General features: G+C 57.1%; 1 protein-coding gene across 3 annotated transcripts in view; it reads left to right on the top strand.

The window, feature by feature from the left end:
* si:ch211-194e1.9 overlaps positions 1-253 on the top strand; it is a 21,950-nt gene extending 21,697 nt beyond the window's left edge. For 2 of the 3 annotated variants that reach the window (XR_012384776.1, XM_017357543.4), the window contains exon 9: positions 1-194. This exon is cut by the window's left edge and continues 2,260 nt beyond it. The gene's annotated coding sequence lies outside the window, so the exon portion shown is untranslated. The other variant, XM_073911211.1, reaches the window with a different exon arrangement.
* The last annotated feature ends 5,764 nt before the right edge of the window (positions 254-6,017 follow it).

Raw genomic sequence — 6,017 nt, 5'->3', positions numbered from 1 at the left:
AGGTGAATTGGGTAAGCCAAAATTGTCCTTAGTGTATGTGTGTGAATGGGTGTGTATGGATGTTTTCCAGTGATGGGTTGCAACTGAAAGGGCATCTGCTGTGTAAAACATATGCTGAATGAGTTGGCGGTTCATTCCACTGTGGCGACTTCAGTCTAATAAAGGGACTCAGCTGAAAAGAAAATGAATGAATGAAATAATAATTTGTGTTGCTTTAGTGAGAATTAGTATACAGTATATGTAATATGTCTTGAAGACTTTGCAGTGATTCATTTTTTTGTGTTACATGTTATGTATACACCTTTTCTTTAGTACTTCGTTTAGTGTCTGGAGAGTATTGAACGGGCCAATGAATGAAAATGAATTGTTAGCGTAAGCTTGCGCAGGTGTGCTGCATCGCCAATTATCCCAGCATATAAGCACACCTGAAGCGAGCTGACGCCATCCTTTTCGCTTCAGATCCTTTCTGAGTGAGTTGATGAGGGTTCCTCTTGCTGTTCAGCACTTCAGAGCGAACGAGTGTCTCCCGGTCCAGAGTGGGTTTTCGTGGTGGCAGACGGTCGAGCTGGGTTTCTACCTTGCCTGCGGTTCTTTGGGTCCGGCCCTCCAGAGCGGTGCGTATTGTTGCAACTTTCCTAAAAGAGCAACACAGTCGTGCAGCACGTCCTTTCAGGATGGCGCTCCGACTGTGCGTTTCTGGATGCGGGGGTTTCCTGGCTCCAGATGATGGACACGATCACTGCATTGCATGTTTGGGGGTCCAGCATGTTAATGCGGTGCTCGCGGGCAGTTCATGTCGTCATTGCGATGCCATGACCGTTGCACAGCTAAGATCGCGGCTAACTTTCGCAAGAGAGCGAGCCACTCCAGTTGCCTCCTGTTCTAAAAAAGCAGCGGGCGCTCGGGCAGATCTGAGGGTTCCAGCGGGAGATAATCCGCCGCCCACGGGCTCACGGACCTCTCGCTCCTCACGGCGCTCTATCCAAGCTTTGGGTAGTGGAAGTGATCCGTCTAACCAGATGGTAGCTCACACACTCGCTGACATCGGAGATCAGATGTCCTCCGCGGCATCGGAGGGTGGGCTTTCACTTTCCGACGAAGATCCAGAGCCGCTCGCCCCCTCCGGGCAGGTGAGCGCTGTCAAATCGGATCCTGAAGCAGACATGTTAGCCGTGCTTTCCCGGGCTGCTTCGGCCGTGGGGTTGGAGCTGGTTTATCCCCCAGCTCTGCGGCCGGACAGACTAGATGGGTGCTACGTAGAGGACCAGAAGGCAAAGCCTTCGAAGCCTCTCGTCCCCTTCTTCCCGGAAGTGCACAGTAGGCTCACGCATTCTTGGAGGGCACCTTTCTCTGCCCGTGCTGCGTGTCCCTCCGCCCTCACCGCCCTTGACGGCGGAGCTGCCAGGGGGTATGAGGCGATCCCATCAGTGGAGCGCGCTATCGCGGTCAATCTTTGTCCGCGCGGCGCCTCTACGTGGCGGGGTTTGCCCCGCCTCCTGTCCAAAGCCTGTAGGTTGTCTGCCTCCCTCGGAGCCAGAGCTTATAAGGCTGCGGGCCAGGCTGCTTCTGCTTTGCATGCGATGGCCACCTACCAGCGCTACCAAGCGCAGGCGCTGGCTGAGCTGCATGAGGGCGGGTCTAACCCAAGCTTATTACATGAGCTGCGCACCGCGACCGACTATGCTCTTCGGACTACTAAGTCCGCCGCGTGTGCGCTGGGGAGGACGATGTCCACACTTGTGGTTCAGGAACGCCACCTCTGGCTAAACCTGGCCGATATGCGCGATGTTGACAAAGTTCGCTTTCTTGACTCGCCCATATCCCAGGCTGGCCTGTTTGGCGACACCGCCGGTGAATTCACCCAGGAATTCAAGGTGGTGAAAGAGCAGTCGGATGCGATGGGCAATGTCATCTATCGGCGTAGCTGTAAGCCCGCTCCGCCCGCCGAGCCATCCACCTCCGCTGTTCCTCGCCGAGGGCGCCCGCCAACGAGTGCTGCCCCGCCCCCGCCTGCGGCTCCGGCCAAGCGGGCGCGGCGTACACCTCGAAAGCAGGCAGCCCCCCCTGCCCAGGGCGCCGTTAAGTCCGGCAAACGGACCGCGAAGCGTCCCTGAGACAGGCCATCCGGAGAAGAGGAAACTTGCTCTTTCCCCGCTGGAGGGCGGGGCCCCAATTACAACGGTACTTTTCAGTGCCACCAAAACATCAATCAAAGAGCACTTTTCCCCTTCCCCGGATGTGACAGCACAAATTCTGCCAGTCCGGGACGCGCTGCCTTCCGGCTCGCAGATTCTACGTGCTTCACCAGTGGCTCACGAGCGCTGGGGGGACGGTCTCCCTTCCCTCAGCCCTCCAGCCCCCTCTCCGGAGTCAGGGTGCGAAGCCAGAGCGAGTCGCTCTCCTCCAGCTCTTCCGCGGGACCCTCGTGCTTCCCGGATCAGCACACCCACTCCGCGCTGCCCCACTGCTGGTACGTCAACGATTGTAGCGATGACTCCATTAGCGAGGGCTCTGCCTGCCTGGTTAGCGCGGGCCAGCCCCTCGCGGTGGCTCATACGCACAATCAGAGTCGGTTACGCGATTCAGTTCGTGAAACAGCCCCCCAAGTTCACGGGCATGTATTTTTCCAGGGTCAACCCCCTGTCCGCCCGTGTCTTGCGAGAGGAGATTGTTACCCTCCTGGCGAAGGGTGCAATCGAGCCGGTTCCTCCAGCCGAGATGGAGAGTGGGTTTTACAGCCCATACTTCATTGTACCCAAAAAGAGCGGTGGGTCACGACCAATCCTAGATCTGCGCGTTTTGAACCGCTGTCTGCACAAGCTGCCGTTCAGAATGCTCACGCAGAGGCGCATTCTCCAATGTGTTCGTCCTCGGGATTGGTTTGCAGCCATAGACCTGAAGGACGCGTATTTCCAAGTCTCCATTCTTCCACGCCACCGCCAATTTCTGCGGTTTGCGTTCGAGGGTCGAGCGTGGCAGTATTCGTGCCTGGAATTCGGGCCGGATTACTCTCACGTCATCCTGAGACCCCGGGTTATGTGCCCAAGGTCCTCCCCTTCGGGCTCTCTCTGTCTCCGCGGGTCTTCACCAAACTCGCGGAGGGTGCCTTAGCGCCCCTTCGGCTCGCGGGCATCCGCATACTCAATTATCTCGACGACTGGCTGATTTTAGCCCACTCGCGAGAGCAATTGATTGTGCACAGGGACAAGGTGCTTCGGCATCTCCGCCTACTGGGGCTTCAGGTCAACCGAGAAAAGAGCAAACTCGCCCCCGTGCAGAGGATCTCTTTTCTCGGGATGGAGCTGGACTCGATCACCATGGTAGCGCACCTCTCCGAGGAACGCGCTCGCCTGTTGCTGAACTGTCTGAGGGAGCTCAACAGCAAACTAGTGGTCCCACTGAAGTTCTTTCAGAGGCTCCTGGGGCATATGGCATCCGCAGCCGCCGTCACGCCGCTCTGATTGCTCCATATGAGACCACTTCAGCACTGGCTTCACGATCGGGTCCCAAGACGCGCATGGCACGCGGGCACACACCGGGTCTCTGTTACTGCGCTGTGTCGCCACGCCCTCAGCCCTTGGAACGACCCCTCGTTCCTACAGGCCGGTGTGCCTCTAGGACAGGCGTCCAGCCATGTTGTTGTTTCAACAGATGCTTCCAACACGGGTTGGGGGGCCGTGTGTCGCGGGCATGCGGCTGCGGGCCTGTGGAAGGGTGCCCAGTTGCATTGACATATCAATCGCCTAGAGCTGTTGGCAGTGTTCCTCGCTCTCCACCGCTTTTTACCGGTGCTGGAGCGGCAACACGTGCTGGTCAGGACGGACAGTATGGCGGCAGCGGCGTATGTCAACCGCATGGGGGGTATGCGCTCTCGCCGCATGTCTCAGCTCGCCCGCCGTCTGCTCCTCTGGAGTCACCCGCGGCTGAAATCGATGCGCGCCATTCACGTTCCAGGCACGCTCAATCGTGCAGCCGATGCGCTCTCACGACAGCTGTTACACCCTGGAGAATGGAGACTCCACCCCGAGTCTGTTCAGCTGATATGGGCGCGATTCGGGGAGGCCTAGATCGATCTGTTTGCTTCCCTCGAGAACGCTCATTGCCAGTTGTTTTTTTCCCTGACCGAGGGCTCTCTCGGCACGGATGCACTGGCCCACAGCTGGCCTCGGGGCATGCGCAAGTATGCGTTTCCCCCAGTGAGCCTGCTCGCGCAGTTACTGTGCAAGGTCAGGGAGGACGAGGAACAGGTTCTGCTAGTTGCGCCCCTTTGGCCCAACCGGACCTGGATATCAGCGCTCTCACTCCTCGCGACGGCCCTCCCCTGGCGGATCCCTTTGAGAGAGGACCTACTCTCTCAGGGACAGGGCACCATCTGGCACCCTCGCCCCGATCTTTGGAACCTCCACGTGTGGTCCTTAGATGCGAGGAAGACTTAGGTAACCTACCGACTGCGGTGGTTAATACCATCACTCAGGCTAGAGCCCCCTCCACGAGGCGCGCCTACACCCTGAAGTGGAGTCTATTCACTGAATGGTGCGTCTCTCGCAGAGAAGACCCCCGAAACTGCCAGATTAGTGTTGTGCTCTCTTTCCTTCAAGAGAAGTTGGACAGCAGGCTATCGCCCACCACTCTCAAGGTTTACGTGGCCGACATCTCCGCTTATCATAACGCGGTAGCTGGCGGCACCGTGGGAAAGCATAACCTCATCATCCGGTTCCTTAGGGGTGCTAGGCGAATTAATCCATCTCGCCCCACTCTCATGCCCTCTTGGGATTTCGCCCTCGTTCTCATGAGCTTGCAAGCCGATCCCTTTGAGCCTCTCGAATCAGTATCTCTAAGAATTCTGTCCCTGAATACAGCTCTGCTGGTTGCGTTGGCCTCCATCAAGAGGGTCGGGGACCTGGAGGCATTTTCGGTCAGTGACTCGTGCCTGGAATTCGGGCCGGATTACTCTCACGTCATCCTGAGACCCCGGGTTATGTGCCCAAGGTTCCTACCACCCCCTTTAGAGATCAGGTAGTGAACCTGCAAGCGCTGCCCCCGGAGGAGGCAGACCCAGCCCTTTCTTTACTTTGTCCAGTTCGCGCTCTGCGCATTTATGTGGACGGTACTCAGAATTTTAGATCATCTGAGCAGCTCTTTGTCTGTTATGGCGGTCGGCAGCAGGGAAGTGCCGTATCAAAACAAAGATTATCCCACTGGATTGTGGATGCCATCTCACTCGCTTATTCGAGTCGAGGTCAGCCGTGTCCCCCGGGAGTGCGTGCACACTCCACTCGGAGCGTTGCATCCTCTTGGGCGCGTGCACGCGGCGCCTCTCTAACAGACAGCTGGGCGACACCCAACACATTTGCAAGGTTTTACAATCTGCGAGTGGAGCCGGTTTCCTCAAGGGTATTAGGTAACCCTTTGGTGATTGAGGAGACAACTCGGTAGGGTGTTGAGACACGCTTGCTGCGCCATTTTCCCTAACACGGAGATACGTGCGCCCTTTTATCTGTCAGTAAAGTTCCCCGTCAGGTGAGCCCTGCAGATTCCTCCGTGGCCCCCGGCACTGACTCAGCGGAGGAGTCACTTGCTGGCCCACTACGTTGTAGGTCTGCCCGCTGGTCAGCCCGCGTTTTGGGTATAGGTGCCTGCTATGCGTGATCCCCACTAGCCGATCCCATATGCTTATTCCGCCACGGTTAAGTCCCCCCCCTGGGCGGACCCGTGTCTTCCCTCTCCGCTAACCACTCTTTTGCTATGCGTACTCCCCCTTTTTAGGGTTAGTCCATATGTAATCCTGCCATCTATCCCCTCTTGGGTAACGGATGGTCTCCGCAGCGTCCTCCCTATCGGGATTGCACGCTTCCCAACGTACTGTCGTATATTCCTAGAATTATCTAGATGCTCACGACTCCCAAAAAATATATCTAAATCCGTAAGACTTCTGTTGAAGTAGGATAAATTAGGGCCAGGGACACGTTGGAGGACCGCGCCTCCCATGATGTGGGTGCGTCACACTTGCTTGACTA

Source organism: Danio rerio, chromosome 8, assembly GCF_049306965.1.
Source record: "Danio rerio strain Tuebingen ecotype United States chromosome 8, GRCz12tu, whole genome shotgun sequence".
NCBI classification, from domain to species: domain Eukaryota; kingdom Metazoa; phylum Chordata; class Actinopteri; order Cypriniformes; family Danionidae; genus Danio; species Danio rerio.
Note: the sequence above shows the minus strand (reverse complement) of the source record. Positions and strands in the feature narration are given on the sequence as shown.